The sequence below is a fragment of the Eretmochelys imbricata genome, chromosome 1, assembly GCF_965152235.1.
Source record: "Eretmochelys imbricata isolate rEreImb1 chromosome 1, rEreImb1.hap1, whole genome shotgun sequence".
In the NCBI taxonomy this organism is placed as follows: Eukaryota; Metazoa; Chordata; order Testudines; family Cheloniidae; genus Eretmochelys; species Eretmochelys imbricata.
The window spans coordinates 205,500,520-205,524,449 of record NC_135572.1 but is presented as its reverse complement, the minus strand read 5'-3'; the positions used below and the strand labels follow the sequence as shown (position 1 = coordinate 205,524,449).

At 44.4% G+C, this 23,930-nt stretch overlaps 1 protein-coding gene across 1 annotated transcript in view; it reads right to left on the bottom strand.

Annotated features, from left to right (window-relative positions):
- Positions 1-23,930, bottom strand: part of VANGL1 (VANGL planar cell polarity protein 1) — a 53,606-nt gene that overhangs the window by 14,962 nt on the left and 14,714 nt on the right. The window lies entirely within an intron of this gene.

Below are 23,930 nucleotides of genomic sequence, written 5' to 3'. Positions count from 1 at the left end.
GAAAAGCTTCTTAAATGCAAACAGGGTGTAAACTGACATAGTATCCTCTTCAAATCTGTAGACAGCCTGGAAAACAATAGCTCATCTCATCTTGGCTTTGATGCAGTACTAGCTCATATTAGCCAGCCAGTCAGCCTCAGGTTGAGGCACTGGTTCGGGACTGATTGAGGCTTTCCCCTCCAAATCTTCTATACTACTTCTTGCAGCACCTAGTGGTTCTTGAGATGTGTCCCACCCAAGTACTGACATGGCACAGTCTTTGCAACTTGTGAGATCAGATAAGATCACAGCCTGGAGGTAGTATGGCTGCATTATAGCAACATTCACAATTTCTGGTTACATCCCACACTAGGGCTGGGACGTAAAACAGTGTCACCTCCTCCCTTGGAGTTGGCTTCTATTCCTAATAGAACAGCCAGCACAAGCAAAGCAAACACAAAAAAGTGCTCAGCTGCAAGGGCTTCCTTTCCTCATAATCAGCTTGTCAAGCAAAATATAAGGATAGGCATTGTTTAAAGACATTACAAGCTGAAGTGTTTCAAAATGAGCCAAGGCCCAGGGCTAAATCAGGCACGGTGCACGGAGATGCTCCACAGATTAGGGCTTGTCTACACTGCAAAGTTGTCGACAAAACTTTTGTTTTTCACGGATACTTAAAAAAGCCCCCCCACGAAAGACAAAAGTTTTGCCGACGCAAGCGGTAAAGTGTGAACGCGGCTTTGCCGGTAGGAGCGCTCTCCTGCCGACAAAGCTAACGCCGCTCACGGGGCTGGAAGTATTTTGTTGGCAAAAGTGCCGACAAAATACTGACAGAGCGTTTACACATGCTGACTTTTAGTGACAAGGCTGTGACTGCACAGTGTAGACAGGCCCTTGGCTCCCATCACACAGCTCTGCCAATGTACCATTGTCCTCAGCATCCCCCTCAACAGACCATCAGTAGAGATTTCTTCATGTCACTACCCGGGGAACCAGCCAAGAACACCATGCTGGTTTCACTTTTAACTCTGAAGGATTTGAACTCAACAGCGAGAACTTTAGCTCCTAGAACCAACCTAACCTGTTTTAATTAAGTTACATTTGTCATTAACAAGCAAACTCCCCCATGAAAACAACAGCAGATGATTCTCACACGTGTTATAAGGTGGTGGTTGTAGGACATGTATGCATAGGAAGGACAGCATTGCAGGAAAGGTTCGAATCAAGAAATGGCATTTGGAGTCTATTCTCAGCTCTGCCACTGACTCACTGTATGAATTTGGACAAGTTACTTAACCTGTGTGTCTAATGTTGATAAAAGCCTTCATACCATGCTACTCTGAGCCCACATAATACATAAATAGCCTTCCAAAACAATGTCAAAATCCAGATACCTGTTCAACTACCTAAGGTTAGCGGAGCAAGGAGGAGCAAGCTGTTCCTCTTTCGTTGGGCACCTTCCTCATTAAGTTTCACTGCACAGCTAAGTTGCTTTCCTTAGCTGTGTACATTAAAAGCTCAGGTTTAGATTTTCAAAAGTGAATAGTGATTTTAGACTTGATTCTTGAGGATCCAACTTGAGACACCTGAAAGGTGTTTGATTTTCAGAAGGCAAGTGCTTGCCACTTTCTGAATGGTCCCCTTAAAAGCATCTCAATCTTTGAGATATTTCTCCCCCCCACTCCACTCCACCATTCACTGTTGAAAACTCAAGTCTTGGTGAGAAAGTTGCATAAAATGAACCACGCACACAGAACACAGTTCTCAACGGTTCACCCAATGACAAATCAAAACCAAATTTTCACCTGAAGTTTCAACGGTGTCTCTCCTCAACAAGGGTGATTTCCCTGCCAAATTTCTCTTGGTCAACCCCAGTCATTCTAACTGAGGGGCTGTTAAATAAGTGCCTATTGTCCCCCCCATCATACTTACACATGACAACTTTTTTTGCTCAAGCTTCCCAAAGTTTCACCCACATGCCTGGAAAGGTGAAGGGTTTGGAAAGCGACGAGCTCCTGAGAACAAAGTTAGAACACAGACCGTCATGCTCCTGCTCTGCTTGTGGACAGTTTGGGCTGCATAAGACTACATGAAAATGGGCGGAGCATCTCCAGAGAGGTGGTGTGTTGAGTGACTCACCCCTCAGTGAGCAGGGACAATATAGCTGCGAGAAAGAATTTTGTTAACTTTAATGTAACAATTTTCCTGCAATCTAGAAAGAACATTAAAATGTAGACGTCCCCTATACCCCAATGACCCCCCCCCCCAAAAAAAAAGAAAGAAAGAAAGAATTCAACTTGCAAAAAAATTTCACTACCACATAGACACTCTAAGACATCCCCTTCAGTGGGGCCTGTTCAACTACAGGTCCCTCCCCACTCCAGAGCTGCTACAGAGTATGTTAGTAAAGTTTCATCGTTTCCTAAATCCTCCTGTCAGCCCAACTCTGGCTCACATACAGTCACGTGGGCATGAAATTAGGAAACAGCTAGAATTTCACTTGCAGGGCTTTGTGTTTGGTTTAAAGCTAAATTCTCTTGAATTTTTTTAAGACACCGATGATACAGATAAGAAAATTAGAAGGGTCACAATAATTAGAAGAGTGAGCAAATGGTTGAATCAGAGCCTCCAGGCTGTATTGCTCAACCTCTCTACCCACTTCAAGGGGAAGCTCCGCCCTCAACTGTGCAGTAGGAACACTATTTCTGCTCTGCCTTACGAGCTATAAAGCAACAAGAATCCCCCACCCCCAAATACACACCCAGCCCTTCCCACAGCTGTGAGAAAAAGGCACAGAGAAGGAATGCATAGTGGCCAGATGTATTTGGGCGAAAGTGCAGGGACTAGTGTAGCCTCGAGTAGATGGAAAGCCTTAGAGCAGTGGTTCTCAACCAGGGGTCCGGGGGCCACCAAGCATAGCCATCTTTAGATTTGCTGGGGCCCATGGCAGAAAACTGAAGCCCCACTGCATGGGGCTAAAGCCCAGGGCCCTGAGCCCCGCCACCCAGGGCTGAAGCCTGAGCAACTTAGCTTCGCGGTGCCCCATGTGGCATGGGGCCTGGGCAGTTGCCCTGCTTGCTACCCCCTAACGCTGGCCCTGGCTTCTATATGCAGACAAACAGTTGTGGCAGAGACGGGCTATGGAGTTTTTATAGTATGTGTGTGTGTGTGGGGGGGGGGATATAAGAGCGAAAAAGGTTGAGAACCCCTGCCTTAGAGGGAGGGATTAAGATGGGTAAGTGAATTGACTAGAGTAGAATGCTAAATACACACACAAAATTCAGCTCTGATTTTATATTCTCTGAGACTTTCTGCTGCAGGCAGATTAGGCTGCTTCTTTAGTAATGCACAGAGAAGTAAAGTGGCTGCTGCAGAAAGCCTGCTCCTCTCCTCCCACACACCCTGGACTCTAGATCGAATGGAAACTGGCTAAGGTCCCAGGCCAATGTTCAAGCTGTAGCTCATGAAAGCTTATGCTCAAATAAATTGGTTAGTCTCTAAGGTGCCACAAGTCCTCCTTTTCTTTTTTTTCCTGGCAGAGCATCTCTACAAGGAGTTCAGCCCCATGTTAGCTGGTAACACTTCACCCAGCACCCCTGCAAGTTATTCCTTCCATTTACAATTAAAATAAGGGGATGGGCTGGGAAGATTTCTGTGCACTGTACTGAAATGACCCATTCAGATGGCTGCAACTGGAAGTCTCACCTGTATCCTACATATGACAGCATCCAGTAGAATAGGCTACGAGATAAAGCATGCTCTAGCATTACGCTAACCTACAACAGCGTAAAGCAAACTTCATCAAGAATGTCAGTGTTTTACAACATGAGTTCAGCCTCAAATCACTGTTGGGGCAAGGCAGAAAACACTTGCCCTTTGTCTAGGCTGCAGAAATCAGGATATTCCTAATGTAGATAAGTTCCTGGATATTGTGATGTGAAATCAGTAAGAGGGTCATGTCAGAGCATGCTGCGACTAGGGGACGCCAATAAGCAGATATAACTTCAGTAATATGTTGCATCTGAGGATTGCAAAGCCCTTTACAAAACAGTAATGAATTAAATGTTACAATGCCCCTGAGGAAAAGGGATTTGTTTTTTCTTTGTGTGAAACACTTCCCCCTCCTGCCATAGGTAACTCAGGTACAGCCGCACTTGGAAACTTGGTGCTAAATGTGATTTCAGTTTTAGGAGATCACGAAACACTTTGCAACTTGCAGGCCAAAATGGCATTAACCTAGGCTTCAGTGATGGACTTAATCACGCTGCGACTGAAGTCTCTTTTCAAGGAGAAGATTCTTCTTGGAGGCTTTGCAGAAGACCAGAAATGCTAGGATGAAGCTTAGAGCAGAGAAAGGCAACCCCAGCAGTTATGTCCGAATCAAATCCGCAACAAGTAACAGTGCACAGACATGCACAGCTAGACTTTTAACCACTGGAGTCCCTGTCTTCCCAGGTATGTTACTAGGCAACCCTTCCAGCACCCAGGGTAAGGTTGAGCAGAGGTTTCTGAAGAGGTAGCTCTAAACAAAGTATCTAAAATCCACAGGCATATTCAGATGGGCCTGACGATTCCTGTGCCACTTGATAGACCTGGGTTGTGTTAGTGGTGCACACTGGGGTCTGTTTGGTCAAAGTGTTCCTGAGAGAAGTTTCTCCCCCAAATGACCTACTTTTAAATTTTTTAGTGCTCTAGAAACTGGCACAATGCACTGAAACGGAGGTGGGTAGCTGAGAGGACACATGCTCCATGCTCAGTCACATGATACTGAGACCAGGCAGAAGCAGAAACTGAGCTCTGGATCCTCAAGGAAGAGCTCAGTGAGACACCCTCACGCAGCTGATGGCAAAGGGAGAGTGGCACCAAAATGCAGTCCCAATGACCATGAGTTTGAGTCCCCCCCTAGGCAGATTCCTGTGATTAGTTTTGTGCACATGGGCTCTGTACCAAGCCTAAAACTACGGCCATATCCACAGAGATGTCAAATCACTGTGCTGCCCTGAGCTCATCTAGTGTAGGCTATCAACAGCAAGTCTAAAACATATGGATCTGCTGGGTACACGTAGGGGTAAGCCAGTTCAGGACTACTCTCATCCCCTGGCACTGCCTCCCGCTGGTAGCTGAGGGTCTGTGAGAAATGCCCAGGAAACTTTCCCCATCTTCCCAAAATTGTCCCTCAACTTTGCCCCCCTCGTTACTCCCACTTTCTCAAAAACCAAGGGAAATTCACACACAAAACCCCCTTGCAAGCACGGAGGCCGAAGCCACTCAGCACTGCCCTGTGCTTGCCATGTCCTGCAAGGATATTACAGTGTAGCTCCCAAAACGGAAGTGTTGCAAAAGCTGGAAACCCAGGATGAAGAGGATACTTCCCACACAAACTGGAATCTGCCCCTTAGGGATGGCAGTATGGAATAGGAACATCACAGGACTTTACCCCTCTCTCAATAAATGTGCTGTGTTCCCTCTGCCTACCACAACTCCAAGTCAGCATCATTCATATGTACCCGCACTGTGCTCGGGGCAGCACCACTGATCCAGGAAGTACTTGCTCCTGGTTGGAAGAGGTTAAGGGAGGGGAAGGTTATTGTGCTCTTCCGTTGACCCAGGTGGCTGTCAGGGCGCAGGGTTAAGGTGGTGTCAAATGGGAGGCAGCGGGAGCAGCGTTTCAGTTTTATATCTGAGAACACACACGTAAAACGACTTAAGAAACCCGTTCAACTATTGTGTCAGAACAAGATAGACTAGTGCAACAGCAACAATATTCCATTTTAGTTTACTTGGGCTGTGGTCTCATTCTCTCAAACGAGAGGAAAACCACATTTTCTTGTCAGACTACCACATCTGAAGCCTACAGGCAACTAAGAATAAGTGCGCAGAATTCCTCACCCTGCAAGCCTGCCCAGGAAATGCACTGGGATGGCCAGAATTTGTTTTAAATACATGACTAAGGAGCAGGACCCCAGGCAATTGTTGGACATTCTTCTCAGCTAGGGAGGGGATCCACATGGCCAGTCCTTGGATTTACCGTGTCCCGGGAGGGAAGGAGTCCCCAGCCTGCTCCCCCGCTGACTGTATGGCAGCAACAGAACAGTTCTTGTAAACACTTCATCCTTGGCTCTATTAATTGAATGCGTGCTAATGGTTCAGTTAAAGGAACACGTACTTCATACAAGTATGAAGGATTTGTTGGACTGGCTCCAGGAATCGCTTCCTATGTCAGCTTCTTCGCTCCCTTTAAAGACAGTTTAGGAAATTAAGTGCAAGACACCTATATTAATGCAACGTTAGCTGGATTTTTTTAAAAAAACAAACACACTGCAACATTAGTCAGGAAATGCATTAGTTAAGTTTCCAGCAGCAGGGTTTTCTCAGCTGCTTTGAACATCCCAAATATTTTTTGGCATACATCACACCGAACATCAAGTTACATATTTAACAAGATAAAAACCTCATACAAAATACTGTGTGCAAAACATCCCTGGTAACAGTTCAGCAGGGATTTTGTACAACCTCAATTAAAGTTTTCAGGAAATACAGACTTTTTTCATCTGATACTTTTAAAAAAAAGTCTTTATAAGTCTACCACAAATGCGGTTAAAAATAAATAAATAAAATTTAGTCCACATTGGAGACAAAAACAGCATGAAAAATTACATTTTAAAAAGGAAGTTTCATTGCAGCACGACATCAGCAAACCTTTTTTTTTAAAAAAAAAATAAAGCACTACTTTAAATGAAATATCCAGAACAAGTTATTTTTAAAAAGTAACTGTACAAATATTCCCAGGCCAATGTTCAAATCCACAATTTAATCCAGAACGCTTTCATAGCAGTTCTATAAATCCTGTAACACTCTATATTACCGACACACAGTGGTTGAAACTTTTATTCTGAGAAACTGACCAGGCCAGGAGCTTGGTGAAGTTTATGGTCTTCAGAGCATTTGTACTGGACTGCCCACTAAGCAATTCTGCAACAGGCAGTTTTAGTAGTGGAGACTTCAACTGACAGAGTTCAAGATTAATGTTTTCCTGCCATTTGTAAGATGGGGTACAAGCTACTTTCAGATGGTAAGAAGCATTGGTTTTAGCTCTAGAAGTTTGAGAATGCAACTAGTACAATAAGTCATGGCAAAATTCAAAGATACTGTTGGTGTGTGTGTGAAGGGGGATATGATTTAAAAAGTCCAATAAGATGCTGGCTTGTCAGAAAATGACTAGCAAGATGTGTCACAATTCACTAGTCCCTCCACAACCAAATAGCCAAACATTTTACTCCCCAGTATAAGAAAGTACCTACACATGGAGAAGATATGAAGGCAAAGGGTTCTCTAATCTAGCAGACAAAGACATACCAAGATCCAATGGCTGGAAGCTGAAGTCAGATACATTTAGACAAGAAGTAAGGTGCACATTTAACAGTGAGGATAATTAATAGTGGAACATACCAAGGGATGTGGTAGATTCTCCATCACTTTCAGTGTAAGTCAAGATTCGATGTCTAACAGATATGCTCAGCCAAAAGTTATGGGCTTTATGCAAGAGTTAATGGGTGAAGTTCTATGGACTTATGTCATGCAGAAGGTCAGACTATGATCATAAAGGTCTCTTCCAGCCTTAAAAGTCTATTAATTCTCTGCTGCACTGAGGAACAAGAAGGAGACGCAGGCAGAAAATAGGGTGACAAGGAAGGAAAGAAGGGAAGCCAGTCCCTGAAGGAGAGAGGAAGAGATGAAGATATCAAGGCCTGGAGCTTAGGGGGAAAAATAAGGATGTACAGGGGACAGAGAGAGAGAACATAAGAGATTCATACCAACACAAGGGGGGAAAAAAAAAAGATTTATGTGATCAGGGATTCCATAGTCAGCAAAATCAACAAGCTTGTCATCACCACAACACATCCAGAGAACACAAGAGCATGCGGTCTGTGAGGAGCAAGGCTATGAGATGTGGACACAAGGCTGAAAAGGATCCCGAGGAGAACTGTGCTGCAGGTCGGAACGAATATCCATTCTAGAGAGAATCTAGCAGTGTCAAAGAGTGACTTCACTATGCTGGGTAAGACACTTAAAATGGAAGCTTGGGTGATTTTCAGCAGAATACTTCTGGTCCCCAGAGGAGGGACAATTTAATGAAGACGAACAGGTGATTCAAGGATTTGTGCTACGAGGAAGGCTTTGGGATGATCGACCACTGGGAGACATTCACAGAAAGAAGACATTCCTCTATTGATGGACTTCACTTGAGTACCTGGAGAATTAACCTTCTGGGATCAAAGCTGGCATGATTGATAAGAAGGGTTTTAAAACTAGGAGACTAGGGGAGAAAGTTGGGAGAGACCTTGAGAAATCTCCACATTTGGCTTCAATACACAGAGCAGTAAAATCAGCTAAATGAAGATATACTAAGGGATAAAGGAACATCAGAATGTGAGAGTATGGACAGCAAGGTGAAAGTACACATACTGATTTGAGTAGCAGTCAGGTAGATGTTACAATTAGTAAAGGACTATACCTAACCCAGGTGAAAAACTGGATGAGATCTGAGCAAAACAATGAAGAGCTCATATATGAATGCAAGGAGTCGGGCAATAAAATGGAAGAACTTGAACTACTGATGCAGGAGGTCAAACCAGATATTCTAGGAATGACAGAAACATGATGGAATAGCACTTATGAATGGACTAGAGCAGGGGTGGGCAAACTTTTTGGCCCAAGGACCACATGTGGGTGGGGAAATTGCATGAAGGGCCATAAATGTAGGGCTGGGGCAAGGGGTTGGGGTGCAGGAAGGATGAGAGGGCTCAGGGCAGGGGGTTGGGGTGCAGGAGGGGTTTGGGGGTGCGGCTCTGGCCTGGCGCTGCTTACCTTGAGTGGCTCCAGGGTGTCAGCAGCGCGCAGCAGGGCTAAGGCAGGCTCCCTGCCTGCCCTGGCCCCATGCTGCTCCCGGAAGTGGCCAGCACCATGTTTCTGCAGCCCCTGGGAGTTAGGAGGGCAGAAGGCTTCGCGCCTGCGGGTACCTCCCCCGAAGCTCCCACTGGCCATGGTTCCCCAGTGCAGGTTTGCCCACCCCTGGCCTAGAGGTATTGAAGGTTAAGAGCTGTTTAGGAGAAAGAGGAAAAAAGGCCACGGTGGTAGGGTAGTACTGTGCACCAAAGAAGCAGTAAATTGTAAAGAGACAAGAAGCGACAGTATGAACAAAACAACCTGTTTGGATCAAAATCACTTTGGGGAAGGATTGTAAGAGAGGCTGATTTAGGCAAGCGTTTGGGTCTCCTCCAGACCTCCAACAGTCAGACTCAGATACGGACAGAGATCTCTTCAAGAACATTAGAGAGAGAGAACCACCTTTGGGAACCGTGTCCTGATTGGAGACTTACTTCCCAGATAGAGATTGGAGAATAAATGCTACTAATACAGATGGGGTCTAGTTTTTCCTGGATATGATAGATGAGTTTTCTTCATCAGACCATCACCAAACCAACAAGAGATAATACAATTTTAGACTTTTTGATAAGTACTGAGGACATCATAGAAGAGCTGGCCCTAGGAAATAACCTTGGATTGAGTGATCAAGAGCTGCTTTAGTTTAAATTAAATGGAAGAACCCCCAAAATCAGGTAACAACTATGGTTTTAAGGGAAGTTAAAGTTAACCAGTCTGAAGAGCTCAGACTTAAATGTGGGGGAAACTTAGCTTTTGTATCGCTGATTTGAAGAAATTCCATCCGCCATTTGCACCCCAAGCAAGGGGCAAAACTTACAGGAAAAGGCTCCAGGCCCAGCTGGATGAATAGCCTCCTCAAAAAGGTTAGTAGGTATAAGCATAGAGCCTATAGGGAATGGGAAAAGAAACTGATCTGCAAAGAAAGCTACATCATGGAGGAATAAAGTGAGAATTGCCAAAAGTCCAGTTGAATTAGCCTTTGCCAAGGAAATTAAAATACGCAAGAGGGGGGTTTTCAGTTATATAAATAAAAATAATAAAGGAGGAGGAGATTAGGCTGCTATAGAGTGTGGATGGGAAGGAGTTTAAAGATAAACTAGGTATGCTCAAAAACTAAAGGAATACTTTGCCTCTGTTTTCAATAAGGGTGATAATATCGAACATGGCCATGAAAGACAGGATGGCTGATGGAAGTGAGTGTATAGAAATGGAAGGTACCACATCAGAGTGGAAGGAAAAAAACTTAAAGAGTTTAAGGTGCTCAAATCATGGGAACCTGACAATTTCCATCCCAGAATATTGAAAGAACTGGCACATGAGATTGCTCATCCAGAACAAGGATTGTAATAAGTATCTATTTGGGGGTAGTACCATATGTCTGGAGAATAGCTAATGTCATACCTATATTTAAGAAAGGGAAATAAAAACAAAAGAGAGATCTGGGCAATTAGACCTGTTAGTCTGACCTCAGTAGTACGCAAGACTTAAAAACAAATTGTGAAGGAAAGAATCATTAAGTTCCTGGAGGTAAAGGGAATGTAATGCAACATAGGTTTACTAAAGGTAGAACATGCCAGACTAATTTGATTTCCTCTTTTAGAAAAATATCTGTTTTTTTTTTAAATAAAGGGAAATGCAGCAAATTTAATATAGTTGGACTTCAAGTAAAGCATTTGACACAGTATCACATGGGAAATTGTTTAATTAGAGAAGACGGGGATTAGTATGAGACTTGTAAGATAGATAAGGAACTGGCTAAAGGGGAGAAGGCAACAGGTTGTGTTAAAAGGTAAACTATCATGCTGAAGGGAGGTTATTAATGGAGTCCTCAGGGACTGGTCTTGGGACCAGTCTTACTCAATATTTTTATTAATGACCGTGGCATAAAAAAGTAGCAATGTGCTAGTGAAATTTGCTGATAATACAAATTTGGAAGGCACCGACAGAGTATCAGAGTATAGCCACTCAGGGGAGACAGACACATGCTAGCTCTGCTCAAGCTAGCATACTAAAAATAGCAGCAGAGACAAAGTGGCAAAGGTACAAGCTTGTCCCACCCTGTGGCTTGCCCGTGCCATGACGTCCAGACTGGTACTTTTGGCATGCTAGCTTGAGCAGAGCTAGTGCATATCTGTCTACTCAGGCTGGAAGGCATGCTCCCAGCTGCTGTATTGACACAGCCTTAGAAGCTAATGGCCCTGTGTCCAGTTAGTATTTATTTGTATTACCATACCACCTAGAAGCCCTAAGCATTAATTCCCCTAGAACAGATTTAAAAATATATACGTATAAGCCGCTAACGCTCACAGAGCAGAGCGCCAGCCCATCTTATTGTTGCCAATTCACACTTGAGGCTGGCACAAGGAACAGAAAGAAGAAATAAGTCACTGTCTTTCCCTAGCCACACCACCACCACAAACCAAGAACACCCAATGAGAAATGAACCAAGGCCTGGCCAGATGCCCAAAACCCTCATTACAGGCTTGAGCCAGTACTCATTGACGCTAACGGTAGCTGGATCAAATCCTAGGAGGAGGCGATGACTGGATCTCAGAAGCTAGCTCAGATTTAGGATTCTGCCAAGCATGCTGCCAGTGTGCCATGCTGACTGTCTCCACACCGTGGCTTTGTGAAGTGGCTTAGTATCCCTGTGGGAGTGAGAGAGAAGACTAACTTGTTCATTTAAAAAAAAAAAAAACAACCTACCAACTGCTAGCACTGAAACAGGCCTAAGCAGTGAAAGACCTCCATTATCAATTGATCGACCAGGCTAGGGCGAAAGGCTGACCAAAGCACAGAGATGGCAATTTACACGAAGGGATGGTTTCAGGAAGTTGATCCACAAAGTCTCAAAATTAACGGCTCAGCAGGCACTCTGAACCTGCACGGCATCACCCAGCTTAGCACACACAGGTGCAGTAAGAAGCAGCACAAGCCAGCTGGTCATTCCAGCTTCCTTACAGTCATGTGAACCCATCTGCCCTTAGCTCTTTGAAAGCTTGAATTAAATCAATCCAAGTGAACAATCTGCAGGCTAACTACTGCTGGGGACTATCAATGCTTGCTACAGAAGTTGGTCTTAGGAGAAAGATCTCAGAAGAAGGAGAGAGTGGAACAGCAGGTGCCAAGAAGTGCTGGAGGAAGAGATCTGGAGGGCTCCGGAGACTGGAAGTGAGTTTGAGTCTCATTTCTAGGTCAGCTCTTCCAATCCAGACTAAGTCTGTAGCGAACAGAAGTTATCACACAATATCTGGGAGCTTACGAGAAAAGCGAGTTGATGGTCTCCGTTCCTGATGTCCAAATCACAAACAGTCCCCATTGCTGGCAGGGGTGCCAAAGACTGACCAGGCCATGGAGAGTCAATGTCACTTCCACTCTGGAGGTGGGTTCTTTAGGACAGGGGATGAGGCACACAACTGGCACCATACTGGGAGAGGCATGTCCTATCACGTGCTGTTCTTGTTCTGCAGACAAATAGACTGCAGTCTCCAACGCTGTCCCTCCACACTGTCCACTAGCACTTAAAACGGCAACTGCAGAGAGACCTAGAAAATGAACACGTTTCTTTCAATATTCATCGGTAATCCACCGAACAGGTAGACACAACCCTTTTCTCTCAGGTTTCTTCCTAGCATAAGACACCAGCACATAAAGAACATCAACAAGAAGAGCGTGAGTGTGTGTTTTTAAGAGGCACAGAAACATTTAACTTCCAAAAAGGATTTTAGCGTAAAACAAACTTTCTAGTTTTGGATTAAACTCCCACCAAAGCACTTTGGATAAAGAGTTAGAAACAAAGGTAGACACCAAAAGAGTACAGAGCGTATTGTTGGTGCTTGATTGAGTAAACACCGCCTCCTCCCATTTTCTTGCTTCCTAACAATGAAAGTTGTCTACAGGGAGTGCTCATCACTTCCTAAAAGTCTTCCAGACGCAACAGAAACTCATGCCTAGGATCCCAGGACTTAAGTGCCAGTGTATAGGTGAGCACAGGAACAGAAGGGGATAGGGGCTTGGGCTCCCGCAATCAAGTTCTGCCCCTTTTTAGATGCACTCCAGCTACCATGACCCCCTGTGCACCTCGTAGCACCCAGGAAACAGCCAGGATACAGAAGCACCCTAACCTTGCTGCTTTCGGTCACTGGCCCTACATCTATGGCTCCTGAGGTGGGGTGGTGGTATAGAGACTCATCCTTCTACATCAAATTCATCACAAGCCTAAGCAAATATCTCCATTTACATTAGTGGATTTGTCCCAATTTATACCTGCAGTGGATTCAGACCTGAAAAAACACAGTAAAAATAAAAACAAATGAAGAAACCCTAATATAAAAACTCTACCTTCCTCCAATTTCCCTTTTCTTTTTAAATATGGAAAAAACATTCTATTTCTTGTACATATGCAAAATTGAATCAGATCACTAGGTAATAAATGTTTTTAAAAGGGCGTAAAAAAAAACCTCATTAAAAATAATGTTTTTAAAAGGGTGTAAGGCTAAATCAATTATCTTTCTTATGCTCGGTGAGATGGTTGAAGAGCCTTTGGGAGCGCTACTGGGAAATTCGCCCCCATGCACATACATTAATAGCTTTGAAAGTTAAGGAAGGAAATTATATTTAATGTATTTTCCCAGTTTTACCTCAAAGTAAATAAGCACGAGGAAATGTTCTAAGTAACCATTAAAACAGTTTTAAATTCATACATCAATGTAGGAAGAGAGTCTTTTTGTTTAAAGGGTCTCATTTGTTGCAACAAGACAAAAGCACTCTGGTCTCATTCCAGGTCCTGGCCAGCAACCTGACTGAGTGCCATCCCAGGGAAAGGATCTTCCATTATTTGATTCCTGGCAGGGCCCAGGATTAGCAGATTCAGAATTCAAAGGCAGTTTGCCATTACTCTGAATTAGAACAGCTTTAATCTCTTATGGGGAGATTTCTCATGATTCTCTCTCAAACCCCCAAATTTTGCCACAAAGCTACTCATAGCTGAACAATGGGGTTGAATACATACGTACAGGGGCAGTAACCTAAACTATATTTTAAGCTTGGTCTGCACATGGACTTGCAGAGATGTAACTACTCTGTCCCAAAACAGATGAGTTATTTCAGTATCAGTCACAGAACGATAGAATATCAGGGTTGGAAAGGACCTCAGGAGGTCATCTAGTCCAACCCCCTGCTCAAAGCAGGACCCATCCCCAACTAAATCATCCCTGCCAGGGCTTTGTCAAGCCTGACCTTAAAAACCTCCAAGGAAGGAGATTCCACCACCTCCCTAGGTAACGTATTCCAGTGCTTTATCACCCTCCTAGTGAAAAAGTTTTTACTAATATCCAACCTAATCTCTCTCCCCCACTGCAACTTGAGACCATTGCTCCTTGATCTGTCAGTCTGGGTGAGGACATTCATTTCAGATGGGAACCAGCTAAAGTCAGTGGCTAGACTTTCACTAAACAAAACCAACATTAGCCACTTTCTTCCAAACTGGAAGTCCACACAGACTTGCTTGGAAGTAACTAAACTGGTTAAATTCACACCTTTTGTTATTTCTGTGCAGGTCTGTGCACAAAAGACCAGCTCTTGGGGGCGGTTTTGAGACTATGCCATACAGGACCCTGTGCTTCTGAGGGACCCCATCTCTCACACTCTATTTCCAAGCCAGATTGCAATCTCCCATGCAGGGCACGTCTTGACTGCAGAGTTAACTTGAGTTACTCCTCAAGTTAGTCAAACTCAAGAGAGAGCAGCCCACTGCGAAACAAGACTCAGGTCCAGTCCATACTTAAAATTTCGGTCAATATAGCTAGAGCACTCAAGGGTGCGAACAATCCACACTGCTGAGAGCCATAGTCAAGCCAATCTAACCCACGTTGTGTTCACAGCTAGGCTGATGGAAGAATGTTTCCATTGACCAAGCTACCATCGCTCAGGGAGGTGGAGTTCCTGTAGCAACGGAAAAACTTCTTTCATTGCTGTAGGAAGTATCTATGATGTGGGATTAAAGCAGTGTAGCTACAGCACCCTAGCTATGCTGCCGTAGCATCCATAGCATAGATACAGCCTCAGTGTCCACAGCGGCGCTGCATTCACCCCTGTGTGGGTCACTGGGACATCTGGGAACACGTCCCATGGTTCTTAGTGCTGCAATAAGAGGAACTGCTCTATAAATTCTTTCCCAGGGAGTTGCGGGAGAACTTGAGCACACAGGGGAACTGGGGGGAAGGGCGCTGGAGAACAAGTGGCTCTTGAGTGATACTCGCCTGCATCCAGTACTAGAGTAGCTGTGCTCGTAGGAGTTTTAGCTCACGCCCTGCCCCTAAACAGGGCAGCCAACTCGAGTTAAAAGCACTAGTACACTTGGATCAAGGTTTGTATGTGTGGAGGGGACCATGGTGGGGAAAACGTGTTGTTTTTTTTAATTTAATTCAGGTTTTCTATGATTTAAATTATTATAAGTTTTCATTTTAAAAATAAACCTGTTTCAAATGAAATGTGAGTATAATACAGGAAGCGTTAAGGCCTAAACCTATTATCTGTTAAGACATTTAAATTGGAAAAAAAAAATGCTGATTCCATTAGCCTCTATCAAAAACTGTGTTAAAGGCTGCTTTTCTAGATAAAGAAAGAATCAGGGAGGAAAACATCTAACTTTTGAGATCAAGCTTAATAAATATGGTACCACAAGTCATGTACCATATTAAGGGCTTGTTTTGTTTAATAAAAAGATTGTAAATGCTGTTGTGTGTTTAATTCCAGTTACCATCCTAATGCTGCTTGACACATATGAGCAAAGTTAATTTTCTATTAAAGCAGCAATAATCACCATTTTCCAACATACTAAACTGTACAAGAAGAATCTGAAAACGTTAAACTATATAATTGTTTAATAAATGTATATAGGTATAGTGTATCCTCCTAGGTCACAAAAAGATGTACCAACTCTAGTGTAAATGCTTATTTAGTTGTAACCATTAAAACATGCTGATTTACATCAGCGTTGGAGAATGCACATTTCTTTAGAAAAATAACTGAAGTACAAATGGAAAAGTGATTAAAATTGATAATTTAAATCAAGACGTTCCACTTGGTGATTTAAATCATTATTTAAATTACTGATTTAAATTGCCTTGATTTAAATCAAATCGACACTGGAGGGAACTCAAGTTAGGGTCAACACTCAAGTCAAATTAACTTTGCAGTGAAGACAAGTCTGCAGAGTCTGACTTAAGGTCAGCAATACAGATTGAATTCCCTAGCACTTCTCCCCTGTTCCCTAAGTGGAGGGTCTAGGATTAGCTGCCATTTTACTTGATATTTTTAATATTATGTATAGATAGGTAATGAATTACGTATTTATTGAAAACAATTTCTTGTACACCAGATCTGGACTTGTGCTACTTTGATGCAAACCTAGTACCCCATGATTTGTCACAGGGAGTCTGTGTTAAAAGTTTTGGGGTTGTTTTTTTCAGTGTTTGTAGATGCCTGAGCCTTTTCTGTAGTGGCCACAAAGTTCACAGTAAAAAGAAAAGGAGAACCTGTGGCACCTTAGAGACTAACCAATTTATTTGAGCATAAGCTCTCGTGAGCTTTCATCTGATGAAGTGAGCTGTAGCTCACGAAAGCTTATGCTCAAATAAATTGGTTAGTCTCTAAGGTGCCACAAGTCCTCCTGTTCTTTTTGCAGATACAGACTAACACGGCTGCTACTCTGAAAAAAGTTCACAGTAGGCACTTCAGAGGAGGCCATCTAGCCTTTTGGGCAGCAGGACAACAATGGAAGAGGAAATGAGATATCAAACCCCTCAGTGCAGGGTATGCTGAAGTGCTTGTACATCTACTGCTGTGTGCTGTCAGTTTGCAGAACTAAAACAAGGAGAAAAATCCCAGCAGACTAAGCCATGGCATTTCCTCTGCTACCTCTCGGTCTGGAAGACATAGCTCCTCGGTCTGCCCTTCAGGAGATCACATAGTAAGAGGAAGAGAAAGCCAGGGATTAATAATTAACTCTAGACCCTTCACCTGCAAGTACACAATCGGGACTGTTAAAATATTAAGTTACAAGTATTCCAAAAATGTGAAACCATCACTCCAGGGAATAAAGGTCACTCCCCAGTCTCTTGGTTGGAGCTGCTAGTAGCAGAGAGCAACTGTTGCACTGGCTGGTGTGCATCATACGCCACTCCACACTCATGTTTTTGGGACGCAAAACAATTGGAAAAAACGAGCTCAGGCTCCCTTGGAAGGCCCCAGGGCTGCATCATTATCTCATTAACATATCCAATTTCAACAGATTGTCAAGAATAGCTGTGTACTACAACTGCACATTTCAGGAGAGGATCCCACTGCACTAACTTTCACTACACTAGCCTCCAAGGAGAAACTGCTGAGCTTGAATTAATATGCAAACTAGATACCATTAACTTGGGTTTGACTGGGAGTGTCTGGGTCATTACACATATTGAATCTATTTCCTTAAGTTAGGTATCCTCACACCTTCTTGTCAACTGTCTAAATAGGCCGTCTTGATTATCACGACAAAAGTTTTTTTCTCCTGCTGATAAGAGCGCATCTTAACTAATTAGCCTCTCACAGTTTATATGGTAACTTCCAACTTATCTGTGTGTATATATACATAGATATATATGTTCCATTCTATGCATCCGATGAAGTGGGCTGTAGCCCACGAAAGCTTATGCTGTAATAAATTTGTTAGTCTCTAAGGTGCCACAAGTACTCCTGTTCTTGGTGCAGTCTAGTGGAACACACAGGTGTGGGGAAGCTTGCACTGTGATTGTCTGTGCTGGGCTAGTTCTGTAGTCGGAAGGACTTCAGTCTCCAGGGCATCAGTCTGGCACCTTTCACCAGCACTGAAAGGCTACACTGGGACTGACTGCATAGGTTCCGAGCGCGCTTTACATCCTCAGTGGCAATTAGCCACTTTAGCAGAATGACACTCAGCTTCCCAGGAAGTTCTGGACTGGCTAGCGTGAGGAAGCGGGGCAGCTGTGGGGAATGAAAACAGTAGAGAAGAGTTGTATTATACAGAAGTGGGTAGGTTAGCTTTGATTTGAGAACACCCTCCAATTCTACCAACATGAACATTTTAGAGATGGCACAATTTAGCAGGGAATGAGCAAGAGGGTATCCAGCTCCACTTCGGCTACTGGGTTTGACTGCAGAGTTGGCTGTGCTAGTCCACTGAGCATATACTCAGCCTGTAGAACTTACTGCTACAGGAGGTCAGTCTCTCTGATACCATAGCTGAATATATTTCAAATTACTAATAAAATTAGTAGTTATAGGCCAAACTCAGAGTAATCAGATCTCATGCTTCAGAGCAAAGGCTGATCATGGCAGGAGGTTTGGAAGACCACACTTTCCTAACCTGTTTGTCAAGGGATTGGATTCTCCATCCCTGTAAATCTTTAAGTCAAGATTGTATGTTTTTCTAACAGATATGCTTTAGTTCAAACATGAATAGGGAAGTCCTATGTGGTCTGTATTATGCAGAAGGTCAGACCAGATCACACCGATCCTGTCTGGCCTTATAATCTATGAATCTCAGGGCTCGTCTACACTGGCAGTTTACAGCACTGCAACTTTCTCGCTCAGGAAGCTGGAAAAAACCCAACCCAACTTGCGTGCAGCAAGTTTCAGGGCTGTCAAGCGCCAGCGTAGACAGTGCCCCAGGGCTGGGAGCTACGCCCCCCCGTGGAGCTGCGCCGCAACCACACAAGGCAGGTTAAAGCGCTTTAGCGTTGCCAGCGTAGACTAGTCCTCAGGAAGGAACAAATTGGCCAGATACATTCGGGAGTTTCACCACCATCATCTGCAGGATCATGCCCTGCCTGAACCAAGAGACAACTGAATGGGCCATTGCTCTGATCTGGGCCAGTAAATCCTGTGATGGAGAATGGGGTTAAGAGGTGGTACTCCATAAAGAGCTTGCATTTGTGGGGCTGAAACAGAGTGTGAGTAGCCACCAAGAAAAAAAGTTTCAACATGACTCTGGACAGAAAGCAGAGTTTTCTGTTCCATTCAGATGATGCACAAGTGTCCTCGCTGACTAAGAGCATGTCAGTCTTTAAGCATTGCCTGGAGTTAGTGAGCCACGCTTAAGGAAAGGCTTAAACATGCAGACTTTGGTTTGAGGAACCTACTTCCCTCTACCCCTTTGTTCCTTTTCAATCCATTCCCCTCCCTCCACACTCCACCTACGCCCACTACGCCAGCTGGAGGAGCCTGGATACAAGAGGCAGCTTTTCAAATGAGATCATTAAGTGCTGAAAACCCAGAGAGCAATTTCACAAGTGCCTGGCCTGCTGTTTGTTTAAGTTTGAGCATTGATGAAAGAAGCTGTTTGTACTGGATACAATCAGAAAAGAGGTTGCATAAATTTTCCCTATACAGCTCTGCCAGCACAGATTACTCCTGCTTTGCATTACAGTCCACAGGTGTAGGTGGACATTCGCCACGTATGCCACGGTTGTATTATCTTCTGCTACAGTGAGTGACAAGCTCTCCCTGGGGCCTTTCATATAGGCCTAGATGTGGTGACTGCATCTGCATGCACAGTGATCAACAGAGCAACTGCACCTCTAACCTGGAGGCATTAATGACTACTAGAGGGAGATGTGTCTAGAAGGGATGGGCAGAGTAGTAGCAGATGGGGGTGTAGCTACAACCAGTTTCTTTCTTGGCCTCTTGACTACAATTAAGGTCAGATTAAATATCCCATATAGCTTTCAGCAAGGATTATATCCTACCTTTGCAAAGGGATGGGCAAGGATCTAGTTGAGACTATAGTCCAGGAGAATAAGCTTTCGTGAGCTACAGCTCACTTCTACACTTTCCACAGTATGCATCCGATGAAGTGAGCTATAGCTCACGAAAGCTTATGCTCAAATAAATTTGTTAGTCTCTAAGGTGCCACAAGTACTCCTTTTCTTATTGCGAATACAGACTAACACGGCTGTTACTCTGAAACCTATAGTCCAGGAGTGACCAAAGTGTGGCTCACAAGCCGCATGCGGCTCTTTTACAGTTGAAGTGCGGCTCACTGAGCCCTCCATGCCCCGCCCCCATTCTCCACCTCCCCTCCACCCGGAGGGAGGGGAGTTTGGGACCTCTGCCTTGTAGCACGGTTGTAGGATAGGGGCTTCTGCCCACTGGGGAAGGGGATCTCGGGGCTTCAGCCCCGCAGGGTGCGCCTGCCAGGGCTCAGGGCTTCAGCAGGAGCGGGACTGAAGCCCCAAGCCCCAGCAGGTGCCTTCCATAGGGCAGAAGCCCCGAGCCCCAGCTCTCGAACTTCTGAAGATTGTCATATGTGGCTCGGAGGGTCAGTAAGTAGCCACCTCTGCTATATTCCCTTCCAAGTACTCAGCCTCTCTGGATTAAAGACAGCCAAGTATATCCACTTGTGTGGATCACACTGCAAATGTGGCCGGATGTCCAATGAAAGCTAGATTGAGACTCACAAGCTAATCTTACAGGAAGCTTGTTTTAAGAGGTGAGTCCATGTCCCAAGAGGTGAAAGGCTAGGGCAGTCTGGTGTTCACCACTGACCTGGCATTGTACAGACCCATATAAATGGGCAACTGAACAGTGTCACCTGTCCCTCCTCCACTGCTCCTTGTTCTGGGCATCCCACCGATGTAACAGGGTGGAAATAGACTCTATGACCCACTAATGGCCCTGTTTAACCCAAATCATTCAGAGATAATGCAGGCGCCTGACACTAATTCTGTCAATGTTTACAGACTAATAATCACCATGTGCTTCTGAAACCATTCATTTTCCTGAGCTGTCTAGACTAACACTGCTCTAGGGTGAAGGGTGGGGGGTGGGAGAAAAAAGGGAGGGAAGAAGAATGTCTATCCGTTTGAAAGGAAGAGAATACATTTAGCGGCCTGACTAAGAATGGGAGGGGTTTTTTAATGGGGCCTTTGCTAACAACCTATGAGGCATCCAGAAAATTTTGGGAGGAACTGGCCTGAAAGAGCAACCTATGCTTGGGTTTTGTGATATAAACAGGGACATTAAAAAATTAAGTCCCCAGAATATCAGTCCTGCTGATAGAGAATGCTTTATTTTTCCTTCTCTCTCCCTTCCCCTTTCTGTTCACACCCCTTTTTCCTGCTTTCACTCCTACCATCTGCTTCCTTACCCTGTCTCGCTTGCATGTTCCTCAGTTTTCCTTTCTCTGAGTTTTGTTCATCTCGCCTCTTTCTTTCTCACTCTCTGTATCCACGTGCATTTGCTGAACAGGATTGCAAACAGCCCTCCTGTTGTGTTCCTCTGCATCCCTCAAGTGATTTCATAGTTACCAGCAGTGCAGCCAGCATTATAAACTTACCCAATAAAGCAGGGCTTAGGTTTGGCTGCACAATCATGGGTACAACTCCACCTTCCACTTGCATTGCAACCCCCTTCTCCCAAACAAAAAAATCACAGGCCAGGAGGATCTTAAACTGGGCAGCTAAACTTGAAATCTTTGGAATTGGCGTGGTCCCTCTGTCAGCACTTCAGCCAGCCTGCTAGTAGGAACCACTCTGGGAAGAGAAGTGACCTGAGCCTGCCAGAGCTCAGCAGGGGTAGAGAGAAGTCCTTACTGGCAAGTTCAGCTCCTCTCCATTCCTTCGCTCATTTGGAGCCAGTGCTGGCGGAACCTTTCCATCTGAACCTTTGCTGATAGAAAATTAGGTCTGTGACAAGACTTTCTGCAGAAAGTGTATGCTTGCCTCAGAATTTTGGTTGTTCCATTGGGAAAAAAAACAAAACTCCTGATACTTTCAGTTTTGACAAAGTTGAAATTTTTCCACAGAACTTTGTTTTTTACTGACCAGCTCAGTTTGGAAGGGTTCTGAGAAAACATTAGGAGGAGATATGTTGAAAGCTCTCCCCAACCCGAGCCCACCCCCAAAAAGCATGCTAGACACTCAAGGGAAGGGGGTAGAGGTGGAGAAGCGGGGCTCAAAACTGTGGAGATGGAAAAAGACAGACAAAGTGAAGACAGGAGTAAACTGCTTGGTCTTAGGATGAGAAGTTAGTCCATTTATTTCAGTTACCATGCCAGTTAAATGTCACTGAAAGAATAGTTAGGTGCAGCTAGGTGTTTTCCAAAAAAAGCCAGATATATCAGGCTCTAATAGAAGACCTGTTACCACTTTAGGCCTCATCCTGCTGAGATTTATGCAGGTGCTTAACCTTAAGCACAAAGTCAATGGACTATTCACATCTACGAGCTTAGTTTCAAACACGTTTGCAACAGAAGCCCTACTGTCTATGAATACAAACCTAGGATTTCCCACCATTGTCTACTAAAACACTCAAAAGCAAGAATTCCATTTTTTTTTTCTTTAGGAAAAAACAGATACAAAAGTAATTTTTAAAAATGCAGAACTCTTTTTCTTGTAACAATGGCATCTTCACATCCCAGTGTGTGACGCATTAGTGTATAGATGAATTCTTCCTTTGGTGGCTACCCTTCAATCTCTTTGGGCTGAAGGGTCTTGGTCCTTTGTCTGATAAACACACTAGAACCTATCACTGAAGAATCTTAACATTATGTGATCTAAACTCTCATACAGGCAATAGACTAATTAGGCTGATAACAACAGTGTAGTCCTACAGATCTTAGTGATTTACAAACAACAAGTTAAGCCCCGCTAATGCATCACCCTCTATGAAGATAGGTATCTTCTCCCATTTTACAGGGGCAAAGAATTGAACTAACTTATTCAGAGTCACATGAGTCACCAGCACAGCCAGGAACGAGGACCAAGAATCCCAACTCCTTGGCTCTTGCTCTAACCACTAAGCCCTACTTCAAAGCAATTCCATTGCTTTGCTAACAGGCTGCAGGAGACTGTTCATATATTCATTTAAACCAGCAGACACTAATCTCTCCATCTGCAGTAGATCTGTGTGTGCCACAGGGATCTGGACAGGATACATTTAACAGATGTTTAATCCAGACACTAGTTGATAGCATCTTCCCTTTAAAGTCATTCTCTTCCCCAGCCTGAGGAGCCATCAGTTTCATGGAGTGAGGGAACCAGAAATAAGTCTTCTCCCCCACAAAAAAGTTCTAGCCAGTGTGATCTGGCCTTTCCCACACCTGAGAGAGGCAGGTACCTCAGCACAAAGGGTGGGGCTGTCAGGTGTGAGTCATACAACTAAGGGTATCAAATGACATCTAGGAGGTGCCGGAGTGCTAAGGAAGATCTAATAACTTTTAGGCACCATGGCCCCACCTGGACACCTATAAAGTAGAGCATACCACCCACCACCACCTGAAGCAGCAAATAATCTAGAAACCAAACTAAGTACATTAGTAACAATATAGAGCAACTGAAAAGGCAGCCAAAGCTTACACATGGGGCTGACAGCAGCGGAAACAAATACTACAGAGTGCGTGTCTTCAGTTACCCTAAGAGGGGAGGGAGAAGCTGGGGCAGCTCTTTCACAAGGAGCTAGTGCCACATCCTGGGAGCTGCCACAGCAACAGCTTGCTCATCTGTGTACCTAGGGCATGCAAACAGAACCCCTTCACATCAAGCAGCGTCAGGCTCCAGATGCACAACAGGACAAGCCTTGAACATAGCCCCCGCCGTCTTGATCACAGACTTGACAAGCCAAATCATGAGTTTGAAAAAAATTCTAATCTCATCAACTGCTGATCACTTACAGACAGGACCCCTTTCCTCCTGGCTACCCAATGCAGGAGCATTTAGGGATTCTTCAGGCAGTCCCAATGCTGGCTCTTCATAGGAAGAGAAGAGAGGAAGGCAAGGACTAGAGGTTAAAATACAGGCCTGGGACTGAGGAGATCTGCATTCAGTCCCCAGCTCTACTGGCCCTTACCGTGGGCAAATCACAGCCTTTGTACCTGTTCCACTAGGTGTGAAACTGGAACATTCCTTTCCTACCCTACTGGGGAGCTGACAGGTTTAATCTTTTCTTCATGAAGGACTTAGAGAGCCTCGGGTGGGGAAGGTTAG